Raw genomic sequence first — 16,543 nt, forward strand, 5'->3', positions numbered from 1 at the left:
AGCACGGTTGGGTTGAATAGCGTATCAGGGTATGCCCATATGACTGGGTATGCCCATATGCAAGCTACATAGCTAGTACAGCCGCCGTTAGTGGTCGTCATTATGAAGGCGCCAAAGAACAATGAATGGCTTCAAACTCTACGTGCGCGATAACCGATATGCCTCGTAAGAACACCAGGTTTGAAAAAAAAAATCACTGGAGCATCACTTTTTTGCCTATTTTTTCAACAGCACAGTTATACCCGTGTCTCACGCGCACACTTGGATGGCCTTCCAGTCGACGGCCTTCGAAACGCTGCAACTCTATCGACTCAAAGAAAATGTGGCGCTGCTACAGTTGACAGTTGACAAGAACTTTATTAAAAGGTCCTGAGGAAAAAGATTGGGGGAGCCGAAGGCACCCCAATCAAGTTGGTGGCTCCGCCCATGACGGAACCGGGAGCTGGTGACTCTCGGCGACGTCGCGGGCCCTCTGGACGGCCTGTCGTTGATGCGTAAAGTCCGCGCTTTGCAGTAGGGCGTCCCACTTGGACTTGTCGTGAAGATCAGAGCCCGCGTTGGACGGGCACAGCCAGCGCTGCTACACGGAAATTTTTAAAGGCCGTTGAGTGGTTCAGGTGTTTCTCGGAAAAATTGTGTGGCGCTGCGAATCTTTATTTTCGTTTTCATGTCCCCAAAAGCTAAATAATATTAAATCCACTTAAATGCACAAAACTTTCTTTGTTTTTGTTTAAACATTTTAGTAAATTGTTTATACATTGTTAAAAACGTATGTTCAATTTTTAAGTTGTTGAGTAGCGAAACTGTAGCAACGTTTTATTTCGCCGCTCGATGCGGCTGCCGTTGCTCAAAGGCCATCGGGGTTTCGATAGAGTCGTAGGGTGCTCCGTTGACGCGATAGACTATTGAATCGGCGGCCTTCGAAACCACCCGCGTAGCAGCTCGAACTCAACCTTTGAGTCAATGGGCTATCGGTTGGACGGCCTTCCAAACGCCCGTGTGACACGTGTGTTAGTCTTACGGCATATTATGGTTAAATGAATGCGTGCAGTCCTTTGTGAAGAAAATGCGTAAGTGGCCCGCGGGACTTACCGTGCATAATTAAATGTTCGTAATCTGGGGGCTGGTACCATCCACAATCAGGCGCCTCTAAGCACTTTCTCTCTTGTGACCTTTTCCCGTGGACACAGTTGCAGCTTACCCCACCTCTAGAGCGAGCATCCGCTCTTGAGGTGGGGGCAGAACACATCGCAGGGTCTTCAGGTGCTGGGCCCCAAGCACAATTTACGAAAGGGGTAAGGGCCACCCCAGTCTTAAGTCTCCGCATAGAGACTTCCTCCACAGGAGTTCGATTACGAGGAAGCACTTACTGAAAATATACACCGGTGCTCCTTGGACGAGTGCAAAGTTAAGAACTTCCATGACCGTGTCTTCTTAAAATAAGAATGGTAATTTTAACTGAATCACCGGTATGTAACACCTAAACGCAAGTTGGGAGTTATGGGAGACATTGTAGTGAGGGACACCCGACTGATTTAAATTATCTGGAGTTCCGTAATGTCTACCCAAAGTAGGTACACCAGCATTTTTGCAATTAGGAATGGAGCTTCTATACACAATTAGTTGAAGGTGCGTGCATTTTGTGTACAAAGATGCGATTACTCTTACAAAAGTAAAGATACCATTCTGGTGAACGTGAAAAAATTTTCACTCCTGTGCGGCCATTATATTTTACACCAGCATCCACCAGTGGGCAATTGCTTCTCATTAAACATTGCTAGGGTTTAACGACACCATTATTGTTTTATGAGGGACAACGTCGAGGAGGGGCCTGCGGATTATTTGTGAGTACGTGGAGTGTAACGCACACCTACATCTAAGTTCACAAGTTCTTGCATTTCTGCTGCATCGAAATGCGGTCACCGCGGTAGGGAACCGAACCTGCGACCTCGTGCTCAGCAGCGCAATGTCTTAGCCATTCAGCCAGCGCGATGGGTTGTTTTCCACGTTATGTACGCAAATATTCACGCTAGGCAGTTTTTATGATAGTTCTCCAAGTGGCGTACTTGCCACCTGGGAAATGGAAGCATTCGTTCGAAATATTGTGACGTCATGCTGATGCTGGCTGGAGCAGCTTATGCGTAAAGATGACTATAGTTGCACTATACTGTGCGAACGATGTTGCCCTCAAGGCCAAGGCCTCGGGTCTTCAGGGAAAACGCAAGGGATTTGAGAGAAAACCTGAAGAACATGCCGGAAGAATGACTGAGGCTTAGAAAAAGTTAGAAAAAGTGACACCCTTGTGACTTCAGCAGTCTGAAAAAAATTAAATTAAATGAAATTCGGGTGCTCTAGGGGCCAAAACCACGATATGATTATGAGTTACGCTGTAATCGGAGACACCGGATCATTTTGACCAACTGGGGTTCTTCAACGTGCAACTAAATACAAGTACACGGCTGTTTTTGCATTTCGCCCCCATCGAAATGCTATCGCCGCGGGCGGGATTTGACCCCACGCCATCAAGCTTAGCAGCGAAACCCCAAATCTACTACGCCACCACGGCGAGTACATCGGCAGTCTGTAACGTTCTTGTTCAGTTAATGGGTTTCCGACCTGACTGACTGCGCTTGCGCTGCTACAAACAAAAATCATGAGCCGTTTCGCAATACGCGTGCTACCTTCCTAGTTCAATCTCCTCCAGCTCTCCCCTCTGCTGAATCCCCGGTCAATAAACTTAAGGCTAACGCCCTGTATAAAACACACCTCATAGCGGTAGAAACACGCGAACGCACTTGAGATAAAGAAGCGAGCCAACGTGCACTGACGCTTCTGAGAAAACGCGTCGCGAATATTTATGCGTGTTTTGCTGCGCTTTTCGTCTCGAGCAGTTAAGCTCTACAGCGGAGAGTATTGTTTGTTGCGTTTCTCTCACTGCGTTTAATCTAACGCTTCTGTTGCTATTTGCATGCACTACCGGTACTCTCTCACTGTCCCCATATGATATTCATGGCACACTCGCAGTTAAGACTAGTAATTTGATAATGTTAGACTTTTACCAAGATTAACACGGCTCCTCAATGACGCAGATTCAAGTCCAGTTGCCTTGCTTTGGTTAAAAAAAAAAGATTCTCACTGTGATAGTTTCACAGCGATATTCATCTTTCCTTGGAGCCACTACCGAAACAAAATTTTGTCTTACGAGTGATGCATCGAAATCTCGGAATTTTTACAACCACCGCAAGTGCGATAACCACGCCTATAAATTTTTCCGGTATACCGGCGCTTGCCAGTTCACGACACTATCCACCAACCAGTCCACCACCCTCCCCTTTCACCCCCTCCAAAATATTAAGCTTCAGCCAGCTTGGCTGAAGAATACCTGCCATTGCATGCAAGCACTTCAAATTAGAATGTAGAGCGCAAGCCCCGCATGTCCTGTCAGGATATATAGGCGCTGAGAAGCGCCGCTCCTGTCATCATCATCATCATCATCATCACCATCATCATCAGCCTATATTTATGTCCACTGCAGGACAAAGGCCTCTCCCTGGGATCTCCAATTTGCGCTAGCTGATTCCAACTTGCGCCTGCAAATTTCTTGACTTCATCACCCCACCTAGTTTTCTGCCGTCCTCGACTGCGCTTCCCTTCTCATGGTATCCGTTCTGTAACTCTAATGGTCCACCGGTTATCCATCCTACGCATTACATGGCCTGCCCAGCTCCATTTTTTCTCTTAGGGTGAATTAGAATATCAATTGGAATACCGGCTATTCCTGTTTGCTCTCTCATCCACACCGCTCTCTTCCAGTCTCTTAACGTTAGGCCTAACATTTTTCGTTGCATCACTCTTTGTGCGGTCCTTAACTGGTTCTCGAGCTTCATTAACCTCCGATATCGCCGATTCTGTATTACTACATTATTACCATGTATCCGTTTTCTATAGCTGTATTTACGTGTCTAAATACTCAAACCAAGTAGCCCAGCGTTCTGCCGTACAACTACTGCTATACTAATCTCTCCGAGGCAGGACCCACATTCTGTAGCTTAGAGTGTCCGTTGTTTTGACCCCTTCATCGGCGAGCAGTTTAGAATAGAACAAATAGATTGTCACAAGAACTGACGAAATCAGGTTTCATAGATGCGAATTTAACTGCACGAGCAGCGCGTGTTATATGGAATCCAAGTAGTTGAAAGAATGTATACTCGTAAGAAGCGGAAACATTGGATGCCACACATTAGGTGCGCGTATCTAAGCAGCAATGCCGGCAGATGATTAACAGACACGTGCATGGCGGCCAAGCCGACAAAGAACATGCGTCAACCGCGCCTGATGCGCTTAGACACGTGCCAGACGTGAAACGCCGCTTTTCTTTGAAATAGTGGAGCCACGGCCGGGCCGTCGTGGAGCTGATGGTCTTCCATGCGACGTTTCATTCCCGCATGACAAGACAATTGTATGGCATGGAAAGGACAACTGCAGCCATCGTGTCGTCGAAAGCCGACGAACGCTTTGAATTCCCATTGTGACACGTTGCGCGAGGCTTCACATGTGTGTCTGAAGACGTCCAAGGACCCTCATGGATAGAAGCGTTGCCTCAGCGGTCCATGCCGTGGTCAGAGAAAGCAGGCTTTAATTGAGAAAAAAAAGGAACTTTATTTGAACATGCTGCGAAGACTCGAGTGACTTTCCAACAGCGACCTTGAGCAGTTTGTGCCAACCTTTCAGGATTTGTCATTTGCCACTATATAACTTATTGTCCCGTGTAAAAAAGAAATTTTATGGCTGCCATATAGGTCAAGTCAACATTGCGTAATAGCGCGAAAAGAATGAAATCAAATGAAAGACAGTGGGGTAAGCGCGAAAAAAAAAAGAACGTTAACTGTGTACGGCGCAGAGTATTGGCACCATAAATGTGTGTGTATGGTTTAAAGGTTAAATATTTAACAACGCTCTCGCGCTACAAAGAGAAAGCTTTACTGAAGAAACACAAATTATACAAATCCCACGCATCGTTATGTGAAGCATTTTAAAGGCAGCTAGCTATCAAGCAGCTCATTGGGTTCTGCAAAGAATTAGCAGATGCACCAACGTTTGGGTACGTTGAGCAATTGTTTGTGCGTGCGCGTGCGTGCGTTCGCGACGAGAGCGTCTGCATCCCGACAGCAGCAAGAAGACGATGACGTTAATAAAGAAGTGCTTACACGACAATTTGATGTCCCGCTTTTTTTCTTAAAGCTTTTTTTTAGGTAGCTGTTGACTCCATAGTTACGGTACCATTTCCCCGAGAGCGTCAAATCTGAATTACAGCTCCTTTTGTACGACACGCCAAAAACACGCGTCAAGCGCAGCGCTGCTTCGGACGTGAAAAAAAAAAAAAAAAAAAAAAAAGGGAGACTTCACGCGTCCACAAAAGCGGAGGTCGCGAGTGGTGGTGGTTGACGGGCATGTTGCCGAAAGCTGCCAAACTGATCCATCCAAGTGTTCGCCTCTATTGGAAACGCAAGGGGGACACTCTTTCCGATCTTGTCTCACCGAGTGACGAATAGACTCGGCTCACAGCTTGCGTGTATAGACTCACAGCTTGCGTGTACCCGCATGTGGTATATCTAATGGCTTTAGTGATATCTGGTACCACGAGACCACCAGTATAAGTTTTTTTTTTTTCACATCCGACGCCGCGCTATGCTTCGGGCGCAGCCCAACAGAGCTGCTCGGCTTCTCCGATTATTTCAAAATGCCACCTTTGCAAAATTTGAGAAAATATGGCTGAATTCGACACTGCCGCCGCGGCGGCCGCATTTAGATGGAGGCGAAATGCAAAAACGCCCGTGTGCTTGTGTTGTAGTGCACGTTAAAAAACCCCAGGTGGTCAAAATTAATCCGGAGCCCTCCCACTACGGCGTGCCTCAATCAGAACTGGTTTTGGCACCTAAAACCCCCAGGAAGAAGAAGAAGAATAGCACTGCCACTGAAACGCGGGAAATGCGATGCTGCGTAGCTATTGAATGTGGTTGGCAGTAGCAGTAACAGACGACTAGATTTGCGCTTCGCTAGGAAACGCTTGGTAAGTCAAGGATAGCATAGCGCGCGCGAGGTGGAAATTACGCGGCGTCATCATATATTAGCCGAGAGCACGTAGATGGCGTGTATGTACATTTCAGCAACGGGCGGATGAAAATACTGTGACGGTGAAGCCGATAAGTTTCGTAGTTATCGCATCCGTGGCGGCTGCCTGACATCTGAGCGGTTAAACATCAAGGCTCTGAAGTCCGGTGAATCCGCTGCCGCGTCGAATCCATCACGCGCACGAGCTAATGATTAGCTTATACACTTTGCTGCACGATTGAGAAATATAGTCATGCGCGACTTCATTTTTACTACAATCCTACACATCTAATATGGCTATTGGTGACACTGGAGACTTCAATTTCTGAGCCTTACATAAGCTGCAAGATATCTCGACGTGAAAGTAAAAGTAGCAGTGCCAAGAGAGTTAAATGAAGTAAGGAAATTCGGGTGTTATTGGCGCAGTAGCCGGTTCCGGCTATAATTGACTAAGGACATGGTTGTGTTTTAAAACAGAAAGATTCAAATTCAATGAAATGTGTCAAGATTTCACTGCTGGCCCTAAGCATTAGGGCTGATTAAGAACGGCATTTAGTTAAGTGAAACGAAAAAGGAAGCAATCGGTCTCTGGTGAACAAGTCAGCAGGTGTTGAACATGAAGCGGCTCTACGGTCAGCTGTAACAGTTCAGAGAAACATGTAATGGCCGTTCTTGCGTGGTTGGAGTCTGTCTATAGTACGGATAATCTGGGAAATAATTTGGCGTACACGTAGCATAGCCTGTTCCACGTTCGAAAAAAAAATAAATACTGAAGTGCCTCAGAACCTAGTGCATGGTACGGGCTCAATGTGGGAAACAGGATTTTGCGTACTTTTTATATAATTTATCTTATTTGGCGCTAAATTTTATTATTCAGCACCAGTGCAGTGTTATGGATATTGAAAAAATAATGCAGCATTCAAGCTCTCTGAGAGTCCAAAGAAAAATAGCTAATAGTAATCAATGAAAAAGAACACGCGGTGTTTAATGAGAATAGGTTTTATTCGACAAATCGGCATGGACTGCTATACAAATCTAATTAAGTTATATACCATGAGAGAGAGGAGAGATAATTTATTAGAAAAGCAGAGAGGTCGGCCTGAGCTAGCATGGCCTGGCCTGCTACTCTGCACCATGAGAATGTTTCGATGGCTTGCAGAAGCTTTTACTATATTCCATATCCATGAGGCAATGGTCATGAACCCACCGGGGTAGCTCAGTCAGCTAAGGCGTTGCGCTACTGAGCACGAGGTCGCGGGATCGAATCCCGGCCCCGGCGGCCGCATTTCGATGAAGGCGAAATGCAAAAACGCCCGTTTGCTTGCGTTGTAGTGCATGTTAAAGAACCCCAGGTGGTCAAAATTAATCCGGAACCCTCCACTACGGCGTGCCTTATAATCAGAACTGGTTTTGGCACGTAAAACCCAAGAAAGAAGAAGAAGCAATAGTCATGCCCTCCCATCATTAAAATGTGACCGCAGCGGCCGGGATTTGATCCCGCGACATCGTGCTTAGCAGCGCAACACCGTAGACGCTATGCCACCGTGGCTGGTTAAGGGTCTTCTACTCACATGTTAGCCGGCTAAGCTTATGACAGCGTTATCCAAGGCCGTTAGGTGGTTGACTGGCTATCACACGGGACGTTATGCAGAGATTAAAATTCACGCCTACTTTTCGCGACGTTCTAAATAAACATTCGCAGGTTTCTTCTTATTATTGTGTTCCGAACGTTGCCCACGTTCTCTCACAAAACACGCTTTTTTTTTCCTGTTGGTGTTTAAGCACAAACTATGCCCAAGCACTAGTGGTATAACGCAAAATAGCTCCGAACATCACTGAAATGCCCCCCGAAAACATTCCCGAGCACACACGGAATCGACATTCGCCCGTATGAACGCTCAGATATCTTAAAATATCTCAGATATCAGAACATCGCCAGGGCTTTGGCTTCCAATACTTCCAATGCCGAAAGTTCAAACAAACTCACCTACCTGAACAAATATAAGCTGAGGGCAGGTGCTAGTCGATCTTGCTTCCAGGACAGGCGACGTCAATAACAAGTCCAGAACACTGGTCGCGCAGGGGCAGTGGCGTGGCGGACCAGCAATGGAGATGTGTCGACGTTCCGCTGGCGAACAACACACCACAGGTGCCTCAGCGTTTGCGATGTTCCAGAGCAGAGAATAGGTTGCTCCAACCAGGGAAGCTGGATGCGTTCTGCACTCGCTGCCGGAGCAGCGCTGGGTGTAACGTATATACATAATGCGGCGGCTGGGAGAGAGCGAGTGGGGGCGTTCCTCAAGGTCACCGTGCACGCGCGCATTTGCGTTACAGCGTAACCGGCTGGCTGGGTGCTTCTGCAGCCGCCGCGGCTGTCTGTTCGACTACGACGCCGTCGCGTCAATGATGACCCCGTGAACGGCTGAGTGAGCGGCGGTAGTGCTTTCGACTTCCCTTGGCAGGAAGCGAACCGAGGGCCAGCGCTGCCCCGCCTCGCGAGGGCCCTGTCCAAGCATGGGAAGTGTCCCGTCTTCCGCGAGAAGGCGGAACGCTTCGTGAGGGAGCAGCTGTTTGGAGCGGCAGTGGGGCCGAGTGCAGCGAGCTCCACAGTTGGAAACGCGCACGCCTGGAACACTTGAGCGTGTGTTTGTATGAAGGCTTCCTACCTCGGTGGTGATGATAGAATTCCACTGACCTCAGCCGAGTCGACTATTTTCCCAAGAGATACGCGGTTGTACAAACTCCTCATCCGCCCCTACAGGCCGACGCCCGCAACCGAGGTTCGAGAAAGTGCGTTCCATGAGGTTTGCCCCTTTAATCGCTTTTTGCAAAGAGATAACACATCGTCACGGACGACACGACTGATTAGCGAAATAGGCTGAAGAATTCTTGCGAACATGGAATGAATGAATGGGCCAGTTGAACTCTCAAAGCAAGAATAAAACCCAGACAGTGACTTTTGTACGTGTCCATGATTTACGTCGACACTATGAGCTGCTGCTCTTTATTAGCTGCCATAACACGGCAAATTCGGCGAATAAGAGGCTGCGATGCTAACATCATAGCTGCAGGATGGATCGGCCACAGCTGCCATCGCCACGATAGTTACACTGAACTTCATCACCTGAAAAGTCGCTCCACCCAATATTGCAGGTACTAGAAATAGGAAACACAGTGTTTTCATACTTTTGGCTGTTCTGTACAGCTGATGGTTCGTTTTGGTGGTAGACGGTGTCCTATCAACATCGGACTTTCCGCTCATCAGCTCTGTACATCGTAAACTTCGTCGAACGGCACGTGCTGCTCAACACTGTACACACACGTGGAACGAGCGCAGTCGAGTATAAAGTTTGAGCCAGCGCCGAATGAGTGGATAGCTATAACACAAACAATGTCACACAGTACTGTAACCAGGCTGAAGCGAATCACGAAACCATGATGCAGGTCCCATGAGTGCCGAAAGGTGGCACACGGTCTCGCCTTCCTTTTAGGGGCGAAGCTCCTTAGGGTGTGGGTCGTTCCCTCCTCTGTAGTAGTAGTAGTAGTAGTAGTAGTAGTAGTAGTAGTAGTAGTAGTATGTAGCCACCTCTAGTTTATGAATTGCTCAATAGATGGCGTTGTGTGTCCGTATAGCCACCTGTAGTTTTATGAAGTGTTCACTAGATGGCGTTCCGCTTCCGGTTCCACTTCCGGTCCCGGTTCCACTTTGCGCGCGTTCGGTGCGAACGCGGGCAAAACGCCGACGGCGTCGACAACAGTTCTGCGCGTTGCTGGTGCTGCTACATGTCCGAGTTTATACAGCTGATAAAACTACGTTGAGTCGACCCCATGGCTGCATCGCATACTACTCAGAGTTCCCCTACGGGAAGATGGTGTAATTTTCTCTCTCGTTCCCGACGTGCTCTCTCTTTATCTCTCGTCCGTAGCTGTGGTTTTCCCGAATGATCCCCCGGTGCTTCGCCCACTCATCATCATTCACTTCGTGGATATACTGTGATTTTTTTCGTTCTTGAGTGCTGTAGACGGCTCGCACAGTATCATACAGTAAATACGTCTTCAGCATTTCGACAGCTGAGGCCTCAGTATACGCTTGCGTACCCTCCGGGCTCTAAATTCAGACTTTCGGTTCCTATTTTGGCACGTGTACAAGCTTGCACCCGTTTAAAGCTTGTAAATGGAGGATACTAAAATAACGCAGTTTGCCTGAACAATTTCATTGTTTAAACACATTGTTATGTTGACGTGAAGCTTATCTTGTGCTGGTCTTTTAATTTTATAACTTTATTTCTTTTTCCGGATTTTCTCGATGATCCATAGACTTGATCTTATGGTTTTGTTATTTCGTTATAGACTTTTCAAAGTAGCAAAGTGGTGAACTGGGTTAGTTGGTACATTGTAAAGCGGACGAAACAAAAACTGCGGAAACAGACGACCGACCAGATGAAGACGACGACGGGACCAGCTAGTCCCGTCGTCTTCTTCATCTGATCTGGTATGATACAGGCCGTGGGGGAGGGGGGGTACTCCGGATTAATTTTGATCCCCCTGGGGTTCTTTAACGTGCACCTAATACATGATACACAAGCGTTTATGCATTGCACCCGCTTCAGAATGCGATGGCCGCGGCCGGGATCAAATTCACGACCTCGAGCTCCACGGTGCAACGCCTTAGCCACGCGAGTATGCTTCTCGTGTAGCCACTCGGGTGCTTCTCCACGTTGCACTCAGTGTTGTAACGGAGCATTTTACCCGGTTTTGCCACGGCTTCTCTGCTTATAGGAAGCCATTGCTCGATGATTTTAGATGATGAGGGTTTCCTCACGCGTGTGCAGAAGAACCAGCTTTTGCGGAAAGACCGCGGATAATGCATAAAGGGAAGGCCGTGTCTCCCGCTAACATTTCAGAAACACACTGAATTGACGAGCATGTGGTGACACATGCTCGTGCTCTGGAAAAAGACAATGAGGTGGTGAATTGACAGCCAGGACTACCAGAAAAGCCCCACCTGTAGAAAAACCACCGCAAGAGTTGCCACCGTCAGTTCACAGAAAGAAGAGCCGACGAATCGTAATAGATTCTTGCGTTAAAGGGCAGATCATATAAAGTAAAAGAAATGTTCAAGAATGGGACCTCCATACTCTTCTCAACATCCGCTGTCCTATATTGATTTATGTGACAGGAAAACTAACCGCAGCTTGATTAAATACGATCAATGTCAGCCTTTCGACCTTTTAATGAATACGCACCGCCACCTTGGTCACGTATCGCGCCGACACATCGGTCCACGCCCGGCGTTTCTACTTGTTTTGATGCGCCATGAGCGAACGTGCTCGCTTTGAACCGCGTCCGCAATCAGAATTCGCTTATGAGAAACAAACATGAGATGTGTTGGCACATAGCCGAGTACGCATCATAGGCGATGAGCACATGCGCGCGAAACTATCACGTGGAATCATTTTCCATCCATTCCAGAAGACGCGCTCTCGCTACACTTTGACTCAGAAGGGCAATCAGAAGGGCAATCAGTCATGCAGAACGCTTATGAAGCCGCTTCTCCTGTTGGACATATTCCATGGGCAGAATTCTCGACAATACACGTGCGCATTCTGTGCAACCGTCGTTAACTACACGCGCGCTTGCGCACTCATTGCCCACTGCTTGATGTTTAAGTGAACATAAAATTTTTGTTCAAGTGGATTCTACGTTGAATAAAACCAATGTTTCTTCTCTTAATTTGAAAAGTGAAATGTGACATCAGAGCAGATAAAGTACTACTGCAACAATTTTAGGACTATAAAATGCCACATAAAGTTTCGAGTAACGTGTAACCGAGCGCCGAAAGCAGTGATGTCATTCTCGTGCGACGAGATATCCCCAGAAAGAACCTAGAAACTTCTGGTTTGTCTGAAAAAAAGACCACCTTTATATTTTTATGATAATTTTTTATTAGTCAACAGTCTGCTCAGTTAGGTCGCTCTCGATAATGGTGCACAAAAGGATGAAAAAAGCTGCAAAGCTAGCGGCATGCGCCAATTTGAACCTCGACGCTTCTCGTGCTCCAAAAGCCATTATAAATCAATTCAAGCTTGTCCAACTTCTCATTGGCGCTTCATAGGTCGCGTGCTTTAATTCGCTGCCGCTATTCGGTTTTTGGCACGAGGGCAGGTATTATTATTTTTAAGTCGCCCTTTCACATCAAAGCCAGGTGAGCAAAACTCGCATATACTGCCGATTTACCAAATCTTCCGATTCAGCATCATCACTGCCCAAATCCACATACAAAATGTTTATGATGTTTTTTTTTCGTGAACGGTGAGTTATCCATTGCAGAGAGCCTCTCAACAACCCATATTTCTTGCTTTGATTTCAGCTTGACAAAACCCTTATTAGAAGAATAGCACCAAGAATGTTTACGAAAAACACCCTAAGTCTGCCCTATCTATCTTTATGCCGTAAATGTTCTCACCTCTGCCTCTTTCACAAAGTTTATGATCAGAATGACGGGTTAAAAAGCGCACTTCTTTTTTCGACCCACCTACATTTCACCGCATATGGATCAGAAATCTAAAGTTGGTGTCCCTTCTTGTCGAGATAACCTGTATAATGACTGATCTATAGAACTAGCAGTGAATGGTACCACATGCCCGCCTCCTTTGCTGTGTGCGTCATACTCATACCGTGGTTTCGGCACGTAAGACCACAGAAATTAATTTTAGTGCGATTAGCATTCTTTGCGATACTTCCCCCGGTTTGCGGTATGTCTGTCTGTATGTCTGCTTGCCCATTTATTCTTCGGTAACCTCTTTTTCCGCCAGCTTGGGTCACTGGATAGTCCATTGTCTAATCGGGCTGCTGTGCTGAGGGAAATGTGTTAAAAACCAACCGTTGACCCAGCTAGGAGTGACTGGTGATGTCTTACTGGAAATGTGCTGCACGCATGTATTTCATGCCTTTTGTTAATTTTCGTAAATATGCCTTGCGGCAAGTCCTCGAATAATAATAATAATACTAATAATAATAATAATAATAATAATAATAATAATAATAATAATAATAATAATAATAATAATAATAATAATAATAATAATAATAAAAAAGATATGTGCCGCTCTTGAACGAACCTCTTCGACGCAAGCTTGGGTCACTCGTTATGTGGGTGTGTCCAAAGAAAAATGGTAGAGAGGAGCTCAGCTGCAGCAAACACCTCACGCATGACGCGTTTCGGCGGTGGCAATACGGTGTGTAGCTCCATTGCTTCAGTTCTAATCGCATTATCGTTGACGGTCATTCTGAGATGGTTTCTGCCGAAATAGTTTTTTTTTTAACAGCGGAGTTGTTTAAGCAGGGCGTAATGTCTCTGCTGAATCCAAAAATGTGGGCCGATCCTGGCGGTAGTGCAGAAAGAGTCCAAGCGCAATGGCACATACCCCTGTGAACTAGCGAGGCTGAGCCTGGCTAAGTCTAGCTAAGCTTGGTTGGGACTTCTTAAGCTTCGTCACTCATCGATAACCAATCAATAGCCACTCGATGGCTAATCCGGAAAATTCCGGAAAATGCCGGGGATTAGTTGGTAGTGTTTAGCCTAGCCCAAATACGTGGCCAATACCTTGCGATAGCCAATCGATAGCCAAATCAATAGCTAATCGATAATCGATCAATAATGAATAAATTTCGGAAAATACTGGGGTTGACTTGGCAGTGCTTAGCCTAGCCCAAAAGCCAGGACTAGCTAGGTGCCCATCAGCTCCGCTGTCTCTTTAGCATTGCGCCTCCAGTGCAAGCTGCGCAATGTTTTTTCTTATTTTGGATATCTCAGGCTGGAGATATACCTTGTCGTACCACTGTTCATTACGTCAAATCTACTTTTTCCCGCGAACCTCTGCCTTGTGTCGAGAACTATAGAGTTATCTGCGACATACAGCCGCTCCCTTCAAACCAACTTGCGCACAGTTCCTTTCCCTGAAGTCCTGCCACCACGGGGCACCGCCCCTTGTAGCCCGGCACGTCGAGATGTGACCTGCCCGGTACAAAGAAGGAAAAATGTAGATGGCGAGAGCAGCCGTGACCTTCCTCGGAGCGGCAGCCATTTGCGCATCAAACTGGGCGTAAGAAAAAGAGGCGATCGGCAATGGCATTGTGTGTGCAGCTCACGCGATGACGTAACTGTCGAGTGCCTCGGCAGCCGTCGTCGTCGCTGGCCGTATATGGAGGCGTTCCCTCACTGCCATGGACGCTGAGCGGAAACGAACGGCCATGCACGGTGTGGCCTGAGCCCAAAAGAATGCTAATTGATCGAGTAATGCTCGTAAACAAATGCCGTGCATGGCGAAAGACTGATATCTAAGCCAAAAAAAGAAATATTCCTCGGATGAAAAGGTTCAGCAGTGGCTCGGCACGTCGGTTCTCATTGGCAAGCGATCAAGAAGAGGCAAGCCCCGTGGGCTATCGTGTGCATGTACATATCTTGTTTCCAATATTTCCTTCCTTCTGAGCACCTCGGCGTAGCTCGGAAATTGGCAGGTGAGCTATTAAGCTTTGGTGTAGCAGACATGAGTCAAAGTTCAGTAGCCTTCATATTGAGTTCTGTAGAACAAGTTAATACTCGACACCAATCTGACGAACGACTAAGCGAGTATTTCGCAAACGCTGCTGACGAATAAGCGTCATTTTCCTTAATAAACCACTACTACTGCTGACGAAATTCGCTTTTGTCGATTCACGTGTAGGAAGAATCCATTTAGTACGCCCCTGTGTCGTTAATGCTGCGTTGCTAGCGATTAAAACAAGCATGTTTATGAAAACAAGCTTCGTAATCGCGCCTTCTTCCTCGTAATACGGTGAGTGCTCGTCTTTCCAGCGGAGGGCTCCTCAAACTACGCATATTGGAGCAAACTGCGCAATAAATTAGCGGGTGACGCATTGTATATTGTAGAAAGAATCAAAACAATGCGACAATAGAACCGCGAAAAATCATTTTCTTATCACTTTACACTTGGCTACTAGGTTTGCTTTATACTACTGTTTGCAAGTCTATATGTTCCTATAGCTCTCCGACTGCAGACCCGGAATCCGGTTATTTTTTTCTTTTTACCCAGGAATCTCCCGATGTTGTTTACTGAACACAAAATTTTCATTGCACGTTTGGTAATAAAATTTAAGTAAGTTGATCACCATTTTGTTGAACTCGCCCACATGAAGCTCCTGCCACGATTTATAAAAATGCCTACAACGTTGTGGGATTTACTGAACAAAACCTCGACTCGGAACTATCGGGACACCTTCCGCATGTGATCTGCAAAAAAATATGGGGTGTTAAATGCAAGTACCTTGAACTACCTTTGACACGGCGAGCACGGCGCCTTATCAAGCGCACGTGTCTAACAACCGCTACGTGAATTCTTACTGACAATGGGTGCATCCTTTCATGTAAGAACGTAAAAACCCCAAAACAGGGGAAGTACCTACCGATGACTGTGAGCAGCAAACGAGGCTTCTTTATTCTACGGAGGCTTGAGCAGAGGAGGGGTCGTGTTTACGTCGGACTCTGTATTCACAAGCATTGATATATCGAGCGAAATGACGATCACCAATAAAATTAAAATTTGCATCATACGTAACGCTGTTTTTATTGCCAGTCATTCTGTTGCAAAAACGTTATTAATTTGCTTTAATGTCTCAGAACAACACTCGGGCTATCTGTGTGGGTCACTGTATCAATTGACCACTTGATATTATTTAATTTGCTCTAAGTAGACAATCTCTTTGCATTCTGGCCACATTAGAACGCAGCCACCACGTTCAGGAATTTAACAAGAAGCTTCGTACTCAGCTACAAAGTGCCATAGCCACATGAGCCATCAAGTGGATTTTAACACGCTCTATGAAAGGCCTGGTATCATAGCCAGGCCATTATTTGCACATGCCAACCTTGAACCTTTCTGTACACGATGACGTCCAGGACTAAACATTTCGGACAATGAAGTGTGGTCAGAAAAGAAGCAAGAAGCGAAGATCATACGTGGTAGCCTTGCAGAAAACTGCCCATAGCTAAAGCATACGACGTCTTACGGAAGTCTCTCTGCCAAAGTGCAAGCTTTTCCGGAAAGAAGCTCGCAGCCTCGCACTCCGTCGAACGCGTGCCTGACTAAACGCTGTATAGTCACGTCTTGTTTACGTTGCACACGCGTCGACGTGACTACGTCGCCATTCTTTCAATTTATTATACGTATTTTTTTTCTTCTGGTGCTGCCGAGTTTACACGCTTATGCTGCGTTTTCATTATAGTGTCCGTATCATTAATACTGCTGAGTAGTCGCACTGCGAGGGTAGCTGACATCGCGTCAACGCCATTGGTGTAATCTGGACTGATCTTCACTTCCTCCTTGCTACCTGAGACCAGAGATCGCACCCTTTAGCTATACCGAAGTTGCTT

Source organism: Dermacentor silvarum, chromosome 6, assembly GCF_013339745.2.
Source record: "Dermacentor silvarum isolate Dsil-2018 chromosome 6, BIME_Dsil_1.4, whole genome shotgun sequence".
NCBI lineage: Eukaryota > Metazoa > Arthropoda > Arachnida > Ixodida > Ixodidae > Dermacentor > Dermacentor silvarum.